The sequence below is a fragment of the Callithrix jacchus genome, chromosome 4 (genome assembly GCF_049354715.1).
Source record: "Callithrix jacchus isolate 240 chromosome 4, calJac240_pri, whole genome shotgun sequence".
Classification (NCBI taxonomy): Eukaryota; Metazoa; Chordata; class Mammalia; order Primates; family Cebidae; genus Callithrix; species Callithrix jacchus.
Genome location: NC_133505.1, coordinates 164618540 through 164634327, shown reverse-complemented (window position 1 = coordinate 164634327; position 15788 = coordinate 164618540).

Below are 15788 nucleotides of genomic sequence, written 5' to 3'. Positions count from 1 at the left end.
GAAGTGGAGAGCACTGGGTAGGAGTGCAGAGCCACCACTTCATCCAGTCACAAAACCTTATTTAGTGACTCATGCCTCCAAATCTCACCGAAGCCTCCCTGCTGAACTTAACGAGTCCTTTGTAAAGAAAAAAAATGTTTTGGGGGTTATTTGCAAATGTAATTGTGCCAAATGTTTATCTTTTTAAAAAGCTGTGCAGCACCTGGCTCCCTCCCTGCCTCTGGGGCAGCCCCCGCATGGGCGGTATTGCTGGAGCCCCAAGCACTGCTTCTCCCCCTACCATAAAGGTGGGCTCCTCCCTCCCTCCATGCTCCAGCTCACGTCCTGGATTCAACCCATTGGATGCTGGGAGAGTTATGTTACATGTCAACTTGACTGGGCCATGTTACTCAGATGTTTGGTCAAGTGCTAGTCTAGAAATTACTGTGAAGGTATGTTTTAGACGAGATTCACATTTAAATCAGTAAACTTTGGGTAAAGCAGATTACCCTCATAGTGTGGGTGGGCCTCATCCTATCAGTTGAAAATCAGATGTTCCCTTAAGCAGAGGGAGTTCTGCCAATAGATGACTTGCAGACTCCGACGAAAGCGCCTCTTCCCTGGGTCTCCATCCTGCTGACCTACTTCCTCTCTCTCTGTGCTGCTGACTGCCTGTGTTTATAGGGAGAACCCTAATACAGATACACTCACCAAGCTCTTGAAACCAACTGGAGGAATGCATAGGAGGAGAGAGGACACATTCCCAGTAGTTTCGGCAGAGTAAATACTTTTGTGAGAACATTTTGGGTGGGACGACTAAGAATCAATTTGTCCCCTTCATAAGTAAAACGAGAACATAAAAACCGTAAACAAGTTCTTCGGTTACTGTCACCCCGGGGCAAGTCCCCTAGGCCTCTCCTTGATTCAGTAAACTCTCAACAGCTTTCTGATAAATTCTTTCATTAAAAAAAAAAGTAAAATAGTCAGAGTTAGTGTGTGGTGGCTCACAACTGTAATCCCTGCACTTTGGGAGGCCAAGGGGTGGATCACTTGAGGTCAGGAGTTTGAGACCAGCCTGGCCAATACAGTGAAATCTCACCTCTACTAAAAATACAAAAATTAGCTGGGCATGGTGGTGTGTGCCTGGTAGTCACAGCTACTGTGAGTAGCTGAGGCAGGAGAGTCACTTGAACTTGGGAGGCAAAGGTTGCAGTGAGCCGAGATGGTGCCACTGCACTCCAGCTTTGGTGACAGCCTGAGACTCCCTCTCAAAAAAAAAAAAAAAAAAAGGCTGAGTGTGGTGGCTCATGCCTATAATCCCAACACTTTGGGAGACCAAGGCAGGTGGATCACAAGGTCAGGAATTCGAGATCAGCCTGGCCAATATGGGGAAACCCTGTCTCTACTCAAAATACAAAAATTAGCTGGACATGGTGGTAGTCCCAGTTACTCAGGACACTGAGGCAGGAGAATCGCTTCAACCCAGGAGCAGAGGTTGCAGTGAGCCAAGATCATGCCACTGCACTCCAGCCTGGGCGACAGAGCAAAACTCAGTCTCAAAAAAAAAAAAAAAGTCAGAGTTAGTTTCTGTTGCTTGCAGTAACGAGCCCTGTACAGCAGTAACACATGTTCATTGCTGATGAATTGCAAGCCCCAGAAAAGGACAAACAAGAAATTTAAATACAAGCAAATGCAATGAATTTAAATACTTTTCCTTACAGACTCTTTGATACATGCTTTAGACAACTGCATTCGTCTGTGTATGCTGTTTACCCTGCTTGTCATTAACCACTGATAATCCTGCTGACACTCTTGGTCCTGTTTCAGTCGCCTTGATGTCCACTTCCTGCTCATTACGTGTCTTTGTTGTTTCTTTGTTTGCGTCTCTTGTCCTGTGGGATGTATACTATCTTGTATTTGCTTTCATCTCCGATAGTAGTTTGGTCACAGACATTTTTTTTTTAAGACTATGTGAGGTTACCTTTAGGTTTATGAGCTACATGCTTAAATCAATTTCTCTCATTACTAAAGTTAAGAACAACTTTTGCCCTTAGGTATAGAACCCTCTTCCCTTCACATACTCTCTTTTTGAGTTTGTTATTTCTAAAATATGTCAAATATTTGCTCATATAGATCTTTTGCAAGAGTTTTATTTCTGTATCGGTTTCGAAACCATATAGGAAAGAATTATGTGTATGTTCAATTGGCCTCAGTACTGATACCATGACATTCCTATGCTCTGAGTGATGTTTTCAGGAAGGTAGAGGATGGTATATTTATTGGGCACTTGCCTGCTTAAGACCATCTTTGCTACATTCCAGGACAAGTTGGTCTGCTCAGAGAAGTGTTGTCAGGCTATTAATGGGGACTTCTAATTGAGGTGAGTCAGAAACTCCAGCCATGCATTACTGTGCTGGTTCAGGTACCCGGGAGGTATGGTTCACAAGGGTAATTTTCAACCCAACCTCATCCACTTCAAAGCAGTGGAAATTTCCCCATATTCTGGAACATGGCATTCTCCCCTCTCTAATGTCTAGGGGTGTTGCAAGTTCATGGAGTTTTGTGTACACTCACAGGTATTCTAGTGGAAAGTTGAGGGGGGCCCGTCACACAAGACCTGGAGTCTGCTGCCATATTGACCCTCAAATGCTGGCACTATTTTGTCAGCTCCTCTTACTTTCTTAGCCTGTTTTCAGTAGCTATTTTACATCCTCTTCATCTGTATTAGTCAAACTACTTTGGTTGCAGGTAACTGAAAGTAACTTGAATTAGCACAAACACAAAAAGGAACTATCCTATAATAATACAGGAAAGTTTCAGGGAACCCAAGGGTAAAAATGTGATTTCTGGGTCTCAATGGGGAAGTAGAAAGTTCTTAGGACTCTATGTCTTATTTCTGTTTCTCCCTGCAGTGCTTTCTAAAGATTCAGAAACAGCTGAGGTCTACTGAGTACTTAGCCTATGCCGTGAGAACACGCAGAGAAAGGGATTTTAAAGAATCGCCTCCACTCCACACAGAAGGAAAGTTAGATGCTGAGAAATTGAGCTGCCCCACTGTCACCCCATTAGGAGGCTGCAGGCACAAAATTTGGACCTCAGCAGCCTGGTTCCAGAGGTGACACCCTGAAGCTCTTCCATACACAGATGGGTCCAGATTGGACACCCCTCAGAGTTGCTCCTCCAGCCTCCAGCATCTGTTTGAACACCTTCAATAGCAGCTGCAGAGGGCAGAGGGGAAGATGAGGACCACACTGGGGGCAGCCTGAACTAAGCAAATCTTTCCCTGTCTTGAACAAACATCTGCCTCTCTGAGAATATTCCCATTGGCCAAGTTTCTGTCCCCTGGGGCCACCCTGAGCCCATCCAAACCTCAGTGTGCTCAGCTGCCTTTGAGGTATTTGAGGACCGAATGTTGTGGATGCTTTGGGCTTGGCAACCTCAATTCCCTCAACTGTTCCCCCAGGGATTTTTGAAAAAGTGCCCCATCATGCTGCTTCCCATCTTCACAACGTGCCTCAGATGGTGCAAGCCACCTTCGATAGAACAAGCAGTTATTTCTGTCGGAGCACAGGTTCTCATCAGACACAACAGCCACCTCCTTCTCGCAATGGATCTTTTGTGGGCCTTTTTTTTTTAAGTTTTGTGAGACGGGTTCTCACTCTGTTTCCCAGGCTGGAGTGCAGTGGTGTGATCATGGCTCACTGCAGTCTTTACCTCCCTGGCCAGGGGATCCTCCCACCTCAGCCTCCTGAGTAGCTGGAATTACAGGCACACACCACCACGCCCAGCTAATTTTTGTATTTTTTGTAGAGACAGGGTTTCACCATATGTTGCCCAGGCTGCTCTCAAACTCTTGGGCTCAAGAGATACTCCTGCCTCAACCTCCCAAAGTGCTGGGATTACAGGCACAAACCACCATGTCTGGCCCACAATGGAGATTTCATAATGTCCCCTCTATATGCAGAAATAAAAGCTACCCACACACACAATTTTAAAACACACATAATGTCTGAATTATAAAATTAAGGAGGAATAAAAGAAAAGTAATTATGAAAAAATATATAATATATAAATGCTCAGGCACAGCTCCTTTGGAAAACATGAAACAATGTCTGCACCTGCTTATGTTTGGTTTCACAAGCAGTGATGAAGATCAGAAGCCTGTCTGCCGAAACAGCATAGAAAATGAAAGAGTAAAGGGAGGAGTATGCACTAGGCTAAATAACAGGCTAAAATTATGCTACAGGATGCAAGAAAGAAGATAACCTTACCTGAAGTTATAATACATGCCCAAGGAAAGGTACACTGTCGGAAATGGGCAAGTGTGAGAGCCTCACAGGTGAACTCAGAGCTTACCTACAAGTGTAGTGTCAAAATAACTTCCTGCCCTTTGACATGGGACAGTGTTGTGACTGAGAACGGCCGAGATCATGTCTCCTAGATGGAGCTCCTTAAGTCACACAAGAGAAAGCACTGGAGAGGTAGGCTTCCATGATCAATGGGGCAGACAGAATGGTTGGAAAGAGACAGAGTGAAATAAGGGCTGGGAGGCTGTGGTGGACCTCTGGAGACAGCATCTGACTGAGAAACTGTAGGCAGCTAAGGAAAGAGTGATTACAGTTTGCAATTTCAGTGTATGTCTTACCATTGAGTAACAAAAGTAATATACATTTGATAGCTATCATAAAATACTTTATTTATTTTGAGACAGGGTCTCATTCTGCCATGCAGGCTGGAGTGCAGTGGTGCAGTCACAGCCCACTGCAGTCTTGACCTCCTGGGCTCAGTCAGTCCTCTCACCTCAACTTCCCAAGTAGCTGGGACTACAGGCATGTGCCACCATGCCCAGTTGATTATTTTATTTTATCTTACTTTTTTTGCAGAGACAGTTTTGCCATGTTGCCCAGGTTTGTCTCAAACTCCTGGGCTTAAGCAATCCACCTGCCTCAGCCTCCCAGTGTTGGGATTACAGTTGTGAGCTACTGCAACTAGCCTAAAGCATTTTATAACAATTCTTTTAAAGTATTTAATGTATTTCTGCTAATTTTACCGTTTACTGGTTGTCAGTTAAGATGAGACTCAAAGCTGCTCTGTTACATGGTTGCATATGAAAGTTGCAAAAGCAGAGCGATAGAGGTATCTGTTTGGCTACTCAAATACCGTGGACAACATTGTTACAGGTGATCTTATTTTTCCAAAATGGTGTCCACCTTCTTAGTAGAGCTTTAAACAAGATGGAGTACAAACTGCTCTCAATTTACACGGTAGTTATATTCCCGGGAAATTCAGCAAATTTGAAAACTGTGAAAAAATATTTTGTATTTCTATGTAAAATGGAGTTCTTAGGTGGAGATATTTAGGAAAAGATTTCCCCCTCATGAATGCCTGTGGGAGGCTTGAAAACCATGGAGACTTGGGGCAATTCTTTATCTCATGGGCCGTCCACACTATAGCAGTCATATGATTGGTGTCCCTGCCCAAATCTCAACTTGAATTGTATCCCTCAGAATTCCCGGGTGTTGTGGGAGGTACCCAGTGGGAGGTAATGGAATCATGGGGGCCAGTCTTTCCTTTTCTATTCTTGTAATGGTAAGTCTCACAAGATCTGATGGGTTTATCAGGGGTTTCTGCTTTTGTTTCTTCCTCATTTTCTCTTGTCATCACCATGTAAGAAGTGCCTTTTGCCTCCTGCCATGATTCTGAGGCCTCCCAGCCATGTGCAACTGTAAGTCCAATGAAACCTCTTTTTCTTCCCAGTCTCAGGTATGTCTGTATCAGCAGCGTGAAAACGGACTGCTACAAGCAGTCTAGCATCTCTAGTCCCCAACTACTAAATTCCAGTAGCGCCTTCCTTCTCCAGTAATGTGACAATAGAAAAGTGTCCCCACAAAGTTGCAAATAGCTCTCAAGGCTGATGTCGCCCCAAGGAGACCCACTGGGTGAGAGTAATTGCTTGAATCCTCTTCTCTAGGATTCAGGTAAGCATGCATGTACGCATATCTCTCCACACACACATGCAATTCGAGTTTAGAGAATCACAGGGTTTGACTCTGGGTACCAACCCAAATTTCATTTCAACTTGTAATCGGCACGTGTCAGGGGAGGGACCAGGTGGGAGGTAATTGGATCATGGGGACAGTTTCCCCTATGCTGTTCTCACGATAGTGAGTGAGTTCTCCAGAGAGCTGATGGTTTTAAAGTGTGGCACTTCCTTGTTCTTGCACACTCTCCCTCCTGCTGCCTTGTGAAGGAGGTGCCTGTTTCCGCTTCACCTTCTGCCATGACTGTAAGTTTCCTGAGGCTTCCTAGCCATGGTTACTCTTAACCCTGTGGAACTGTGAGTCAATTAAACCTCTTTTGTTCATAATTACCCAGTCTCAGGTAGTATTCTTTATAGCAGCATGAGAACTGACTAATACAGAGAATGAACTAGTTCTGAACGTGTTTCTCGAGGAACCATTTTATTCTCTATTTTTCATATACCAGATTCTAGCTTTAAAAACATTATCATAAAATACGTACAACACACATTTATCATTTTAAGTGTACAATTTAGTGGCATTAAGTGCATTCACATTGTTGTGCAACCATCACCACCATCCATTCCTGGCTTTTAAATATTTAAAATGTATTTGAGCTTAGAGAAAGGTTGTACAAATAAGCCACTTAAGAGTACATTGCTGCTATGATATCCTGTATCACCCCTGAATACTTTGGTGTGAAATTTAAGAACAAAGACATTCTCCCAAATAACCACAGTACAGCCATCACAATCAGGAAACCAACATCGGGGAAGTACAGTCAGCTAGTCATCAGACCATGTTGAAATGTCACCAATTATCCCAATCATGTCCTTTATAAAAAAGGATCTAGCTTAGGATCAAGCATTACATTTCTTCTTACTACTCTTTGGCCTTCATTCAGTCTAGCACAGTTCCTCAGTTTATCATTGACTTTCAGGATCTTGACACTGTTAAAGATTACAAACCAGTTGTTTTCTAGAATGTTCCTCAGTTTGGGTTTCCTCATGATTAGATCCAGGCTATGCTTTTTTGCAGGAATATCACAGAAATCATGGCAAGTTCATCTCATTGCACCCTCACAGGTGGTATAAAATTTCCATTTATTTCATTACAGATGGTATTAACTTGGATCATTTAATTAGAGAATTGTCTTCTGGGTTTTCCTCCCTTGTTTTCTTTTGATGCTAGTGAGAGTCTGGTAAGGAGGTATTTTGAAACCATGAAAATATTCCATCCCTCATTAAATGTTCACCCATTAGTTTTATTATCCACTGGTGTTCTCTGGTTGCATTAATAATTACTGGGTTGTCAAATGCCGATTTTCTAATTCCATCATTCCCTGTACATTTATTAATTAGCATTCTGCTGTAAGGAAAAGCTTTCTTTTCTCCACACTTCCTTATTGTGTCATCTCATTGCACCAGCATGAACTTCTGGATTCCTATTTTATTTAGTGGGCTATCATCCTTACTACAGTTACTTATTTTGGTGCCAGATTGTCCTGGATTTGTCCAGTGCAAGGTCCATCAAACTGGTTTCTATGAGCTTTTAACATGTTTCTGTCCTTCTTGAGCCCTTCCCTATTTTCTGGCACAAAAAGATATTCTAGGCCTATCTTGTATTTTCCCTGCCCCAACCCTAGAATCAGTCATTTCCCCAAGAATCCTGGAATCCTTTTAGTAAAGAATTATATTTAGAACCAAGATCCAGACTCTAGGTGTGCACACTGTTAATGGGTATCACTGCCTTCAGTGAGAGTTAGCGATATCTATCATTTATATAAAAATAGAGCTGTAGATTTATCTATCTACACACACTCTACCACATATTAGACATTTACATTTATTTTCATTTCTTTATCTCTATATGTCAAAGCATATACTTTATTTTATTACTATTGTGTATATTGAAGCCATGAATTCATACCAAATGCTTCCAATTCCAAATCTCACACCACAGGGTTAATTCTAGTTTTTTTCTTTCCATTACTTTATATTAGGCTCCCAGACATGGACGGCAGTGGGGGGTAGTGGACAGGAAGGAAGGGTGCTTCCTAATAATTTAAGTTCAATTTTTGTGTTATTTTAAATTATTTAACTTCAATTAGAAGTTATTTGCGTACTTTACATTTACAGAACACTTGCCGTGTGTCAGGTACTGTGGGCCTTTCCATGCATCATCTCGTTTGATTCTTGCAACCATTCTCTAAGGTGCATAATATTATTCCTTTATCCATTTTACAAAGGAGGCGACTGAGGCTTAGAGAGGTTATACAGTAGGAGCACAGGAAGAGAAACTGATGTGTCTCACTCTAATAGTCATCATCTTTGATAGTAATTTAAACAATTTTTAAATATTTATAATATATAATACCTCCTGGATATGTATTAGGTGTATATCAGCAAAGAGATTTTTATCTCTGTCCTTTCAGTTACTATTTTATTCTGGCTAGCAATATAAAACAGCTGAGCTTACTATGTACGCTCCTTTATGGAGTGCAGCCATTTAATTAAATCCCTGAATTATCATCAGTACCTAGAATAATGCCTGCGTGTAATAGGTACTCAACAAATAGATGGATGATCAATACATCTATGCAGCATGTAATGACAATGAAGTAAACAGGGTGCCCACGAAAACATGGTTCTCTTTTCCTTCATTGACATATAGGAGGCCACACTTCTTTGCCCCCTTGAAGTTAGGTGGGATCATGTGACCAGTTCTGGCCAAAAGAAAGTGAGTAAAGGTGACTGTTGAGAAGCCCCAGTCTCTCTTGTTCTGCTGGGGCAAGTTCCAGTTGGTGCAGCCACCAGATGCGGGCCTCTGGCAGCCTGGCTCCCACCCAGTCTATCTCCCACTCTTCCCTCACTGCCTTGCTCACCAGTAGTAAAGTTTTTTTGTGAGAGATGAACTTTTTAAAGCTACTGAGGTTCTCAAGGTTGAGGTGTCTGCATTGTACCTCTCTTCTCTAGTTTTGCAGATCCCATTAAATTTTCAAAAGCTACACTCCTTACTAAGAGTGCAAACACCATTCTGTATGCAGTGTAAGCAAATGCCATGAGTGAGATTTCTCAAAGAAACAGCGTCGCAAGCATATATATATTGAAGGAAGCACTGAAGAAGACAGGAACAATAATTAAGAAAAATAAAGAGCACTCAAATTCCTGGGGTTCAAGGTATCCTGACAGAGCTCCTTGCCCTGTAATTTCATGTGGATTGTTCCTGAAAGTGACTTCAGATTCTGACTTCCTTTATTCCCAAAATGGCAATTTGTCAAGTCACACTTCCTCTTGAAATAAAATACTAATTTTGTTCATAGTTTTAAATTTTTTTGGACATCTTTTCTATTATCTACAGGAGGATGAGAAGTATGACTTTTGTCCAGTAACTGGCTAGCTTTGCAATTCTACATCAAAGATATTTTTAGTGTTACACCACCCCAGACGCTGTTCCAGCGCTGAAATGGTACTTAGGTTATATTGGGAAGACTGTTCCCTTTGCCCAAATGTGCTGTTGGCATTATTCCTATGAAAATTTATAAGAATTTTATGTGTAAAAACAGAGGGAATAATATAATGAATTACTATAAAACTATCACTTTTATGTTACAGTTGTTAATATTTCCTCGTGTTTCATGTATGTTCCCCTTTGATGAAGTATTTTCAAACTAACCCCAGACAACATGGCACTTAACCTTTAAAAACACCACTGTACAGCTGAGCGTGGTGGCTCATGCCTGTAATCCCAGCACTTTGGGAGGCCAAGGCAGGCGGATCAGGAGGTCAAGAGCTCGAAACCATCTTGGCCAATATGGTGAAACCTCGTCTCTACAAAAATACAAAAATTAGCCAGGCGTGGTGGCATGAGCCTGCAGTCGCAGCTACTCGGGAGGCTGAGGCAGAAGAATCACTTGAACACAAGAGGCGGCGGTTGCAGTGAGCTGAGATCGTGCCATTGCACTCTAGCCTGGGTGAAAGAGGAGACTCCATCTCAAAAAACAAAAACAAACAAAAAAACCATTGTACATCTCAAAAATACAAGAATATTTTCTTATATAATCATAATACTATCATCATACCTCACAAAATTAAGAACATAATTCTTTTATAATATCTGATACCCATCTTCATTCAAGTTTTCTAAAATATCCCCAAGATGTGTTTTAATTTTTATTTTTTGAGACAGAGTCTCTCTCTATTGCCTAGGCTGGAGTGCAGTGGCAAAATCTTGGCTCACTGCAACCTCCACCTCCCAGGTTCAAGCGATTCTCCTGCCTAATCCCAGCAGCTAGGACTATGGCACACACCACCACACCTGGCTAAATTTTGTATTTAAGACTTCTTTTACTAATTCTTCCAGAAAGTTTCCTAGTTCAATAAACAAATTAAAGATAAACATGTTGTGTGTTTGTTTTTAGCAGTTTCTATAGACAATGCAAAGTAGTGGTTTAAAAAAAAAATCCTATTAATAGCAAGTGATTTAGGAAGTAAGAGACTTGGCTCTAGTCCTGCCTTTACTGTGAACTAATGACTTGAATAAATTCTGGAAGTTGTCTGAGCCTTAGCTCCTGTATTAGTCTGTTCCCATGCTGCTGATAAAGACATACCCGAAACTGGGGATGATTCCCCTGCGAAACCAGGAAATCATTTCATCCCCCAACAAATATACCAGGTCATAGGTTTCCACATGAGGCTGTTTTCAGAGCAGGCCCCTTGGAGCCATGAGGTCATTTCCCTGATGGGGCATCCCTCAAAATATTTTTTATAAATACTTTTAAATCAGGTTATAAGCCTCACAGGAAAATAAGTACTACTGCTTGATGGTCATGTTTCCTCTTTATTTAATAGGTATTTGTTGCAGACTTGCTAGGTGCATGAGGAATTGTGCAAGGTGCTGGGGTTGCTGAGGCAGGATGGGTGCAAACGTGGGCAAGACCAAGCCCTGCTTGCTAAGGAACTTAGTGCTTTGTAAAAGACTGGCATTCTCCGCCAAGTGTGGTGGCTCATGCTTGTAATCCCAGCACTTTGGGAGGCTAAGGCGGGAGGATCACGAGGTCAGGAGTTTGAGAACAGCTCAACCAGCATGGTGAAACCCTGTCTCTACTAAAAATACGAAAATTAGTTGGGCGTGGTGGCACACACCTGTTATCCCAGCCACTCCGGAGGCTGAGGCAGAAGAATAGCTTGAACCTGGGAGTTGGAGGTTGCAGTGAGCCACGATCACGCCATTGCACTCCAGCCTGGGTGACAGAGCGAGACTCTGTCTCACACACACACACACCCCCCAAAAAAACCCCAGCATTCTCTAGCATCCAATTAGCTATTTTGAATGACTTACTTTAGAAAATTAGTATTTAGCTTATATATATATTGCCTTTTTAAAAAAGACCAGGAATATGAGATGCTTTAAAAAAAGATACTAGTTGGAGGGAGCAAAAAATAATCTGGTTGGAGGGAGGAGGTTGGTACCTACACAAAACAATGAAAGGGAATGAATACAATCTTGGGGGTGGGGGAATGGGGAACATCTTCGGCATAGTATGAATGTCTCCAAAGCCAAGGTCTTTGGGTTTGAGAAATGGACCTCCTCAGCTATATAGACATTAACTTCTATTTCGAAGCTGATAAAATGCCTCCTACTTGGTATTTATCAAAAGTAATTCTAAGGCTGGGTGCCTTGGCTTGTGCCTGTAGTCCAAGCACTTTGGGAGGCTGAGGCAGGTGGATCACCTGAGGTCAGGAGTTTGAGACAAGCCTGGCCAACCTGGTGAAACCGTGTCTCTATTCAAAAAACAAAAATAACCTGTGGGTGTGGTGGCACATGCCTGTAATTCCAAATACTTGGGAGATTGAGGCAGGAGAATTGCTTGAACCCGGGAGGCAGAGGTAACAGTGAGTCGAGATTGCACCACTGCACTCCCACCTGAGCCAGCAGAGCGATATGTGGACAATAGCTGGAAGTTAAAAAGTTCAGAGCATCCACTGGGAAAGTTTGAAGCCAAAACAAACACACTACACACTGAATACCTTAAATAATTAACACACGCTCTTTGAAAACATTGAGCATTGAAGGGTTTATAATAATATGAAGGTTGTTGGTCCAAGGATACAAAATTTCAGCCAGACAGGAGGAATACATTTAAGAGATCTATTGTACCAAATGGTGACTTTAGTTAATAAAAATGTATTGTGTTCTCAAAAATTGCCAAGAGAGTACATTTTAAGTGTTTTCACCCCAAAACGGTAAATATGTGAGGTAATGCACATATTAGTTTCATTTAGCCACTCTACATTGTATACACGTATTAAAACAACATAGTGTACATGATATATATATATATATTTATCAATTAAAAAATACAAACATAAAGAAAGAAAAACATGGTAAAATTAGAAAAATATATTAGTAAGTAAAATAACTGAATTCAAAAATACTGGATCCCACAGAACTCCAAAACAAAGAAACAAACAAGCAATAATATGAAGGAGTTTTGCTGTTCTTGTATTTTCAGATCACCTCAATTAAATGTTCTAGGGTTCAAGTGTTTTCAATGGGGTTAGCTTTCTGCTGGATTATCTTTTCTAAACCTCGTTAAATGAAGGAATCATTTAACAAGAGGTTTAGAAAAGAGGTTAGAAAATCAAACCAATAAGTATCCCTCGTGCTGACTGGAAATTTTAATAATTAGAAGCTTGTTGATGAGGTAATGGCTCCCAGCTGAGAAAGGGGTTAGAGACAGTCATCACCCTCATGCAATGCGAGAGCTTGTCCTGATGGGAATATTTGGTGCTGCCCTGATATAGGCTAATTGCCAGTTGTTCTGGAGTGATTTACAGCCTGCCACATTTTTGTTGTAACACCTGCAGTTTGTGTCAAGGAGAAGAAAGGTGTCACATTGCCAAGTGCTAGAGAAGTATTCGTGGAGGAGGATGGGCACAGTTTTTCAAAAATACACATTAGCAAAATCATGATTCTCATTTATTTATTCAAGATATATTTATTGAAAACCTACCAACCACTAGGCATTGTCCTAGGTGCTATGGTTTATGGTGATTTCAGGCATTTTCAGGCGAACATTTCCAAACAGGAGACTGATTGCATAGTTGCAGAGAGGACTAGTTGGCTTTCAAAGAGAGAGAATTTATTCTTTGCTTTAGTAGGGAAAATAATTTCCATTGTATGTACTAAGACTACAAAACTTTCTTCTGAATAGAATAGACAACAGCAATAGAAGACTGTCATCAGTAATTTAGCGTGACTGAATTAATTTAACCCGCATCTGCAGTTTGGGAGGTGAAATATTATACATGATGTCGAGGTATTCAATGGCATAAGCTAGAACTGCAAGAATCTGATAGATGCTCACTCAAAAACTTTCCGATACAGTCTGTTTATAAACAAAACGGAAACAGCAAAAACAATCTTTAAAAAACTCACAGTCACAGCCACAAAATGCATCGGAGTGACTCCAACAAAATTTGTTTCCATCCTGTGGGTTCCCGAAGAGTTCCAACAATGATCAAATAGGTTAGGAGCCAGAACCCACAGGATTTTAATGGATTCAGCTGTTCGATCCTTTGAAGCACCTAATTCTCAAAGCTGCTGCTGTTACTTCTGTTTCCTGCTACTTAGGGAGAGAACACAGAACCAGCAAGACGAAGGAGTTTCCTCTTGAACCCTACACCCAACCGCCAGAAGAGGAGCACAGGAGCAGAAGGAGAGGGAGGGCAAGGCTGTCTGGGATGCAGGGACAATTGACTGGGGTGGGCTGTGGTTGCAGAGATAAGACCCAGTCATAGAGTCAAAGCCGAGCTCATAAGCAGTGCCAGGTCTCCTCTGTGATCCCAGAACTTTCCGGGTGAATTCTCCCAACAGCAGGGTCCACCTCCTACCTTATCTATTACTGCCCTGGTTTAGGTTGAGAATACAGAAAATGGGTGGGGGTGGGGGAAGTTGAGTTGTGTGACAGTCTCTCAATCCTTTGTAATTGGAGGCAGAAAATAAGGGCTGTCAGACATGATTCCTGTACCCCGGACCCTCCCTGTCAATCTGACAACGAACAGGCCACAAATGAACGAAATCCTTAGGAAACCACCTGGTGTTCTTCCTATTTCAAAGTCCCCACATCCGCTACCTTCCTTTACTCTTGTTATTAAATAACAAGTTTTGATTTTAATACACTGTGTGTTGGAAAAGCAAGGGCGTGTTAGAGACTGCAAGCTCTATCTTGATTCCTGTTTTTCCTCCTTACAGGAAATGGAATTCCCCAGGGAAAACGCAGAACAAGACTACAACTCCCAGAGCCCCTTGCACTCCCTGTAGCCATGTGACTAAGTTCTGGCCAATGGGAAGTAAGTGGCAGGGGTGTGGGCAGTGCAGCAGCTCTAGAGGGCGTGAACTGCAGCATCTGCAGTGGGGTGGATGTGCCCTTCCTCCCTGCCTTCCTCCTTCCTGGTGGTGATGTGGAAAGTGGGCCTGATGGCTGAAATGTGGACACCAACGTGAACCCAGAAGTGGAAACCGTGTGTTGAAGTTGGTGAAGCAACGAGACCAAAGGAACTTGGGTCCCTGAGGTTGGTGGAGCTGCCCTGGTCACTCACAAGTAACTGATGGGAGGGCCAGATAAACGTTTCTCATATTCAAGCCTTTGTTATTTTGGGTTTCTGTCATCCGGACTTAATCCTAACTGATGTAAAAGCTGCCACTCGTTTGAAGTTAAAATAATAATTGAGACTGAGGGCTTATTTTGTGATAATTGAGGACTTGTAGGTTTCTTAACTCATTTACTACAACAACTCTATGAAGAAGTACTATTATTAGCTGGTGGAGTGGCTCACACCTGTAATCCCAGCACTTTGGGAGGCCAAGGTGGGAGGATCACGTGAGGTCGGGAGTTCAAGGCCAGCCTTACCAACACGGAGAAACCCTGTCTCTACTAAAAATACAAAATTAGCTGGGTGTGGTGGTGTGCACCTGTAATCCCAGTTACTTGGGAGGCAGAGGCAGGAGAGTCACTTGAATCCAGGAGGTGGAGGTTGCTGTGAGTCGAGATTGTGCATTGCACTCCAGCCTGGGCGACAAGATCAAAACTCCGTCTCAAAAAACAAACCAAAACAGAACTGTTATTTATCCCTATTTTGTGAATGAGGAAACTGAGGCACAGTGATGTTACATAACTTGCTCAAGGTCACACAGCTGATAAATGGCAGTCAGAACTTGAATCCAGGCGGTATAACTCCAAGTGGGTACGGTGTTCTCTTCTTCAGTAGAGTTGGCGATCTACAGCAGGATGACAAATCCAGCCTGCTGCCTTTTTGTAAATAAAGTTATAGTGGAACACAACACATTCATTCATGGATTGTCTATGGCTGCTTTCACTCTATAATGGCAGAATTGAGGTGTTTTTACAGAGACCATATGGCTCCTGAATCTAAAATATTGACTAACCCTCCCTTTACAGAAGGAGTTTGCTGACCTCTGTTCCACAGTATACTGCTTCTAAACCTGATGTGGCAATGTATACAGTGTATACAATGTAAAAGGTGAACTAAGGGTGATTATTTACTTTGGAAAACAGTTGACAAATCTTAAGTAAAAACAAGTATTTTGAGAGCCACTTTTGTACCAGGTACAGCATTAGGCCCTTTTTATAATTGTTTTGTTTATTCTTTACAATTGCCCCATAAGGTAAGTGTTCTCATCCCCATTTTGAGGATGAGGAAATTGAGACCCAGAGAATTAAGTAAATTGCCCACAGTGACACAGCTGTTAAGTGCCCAAGTGAGA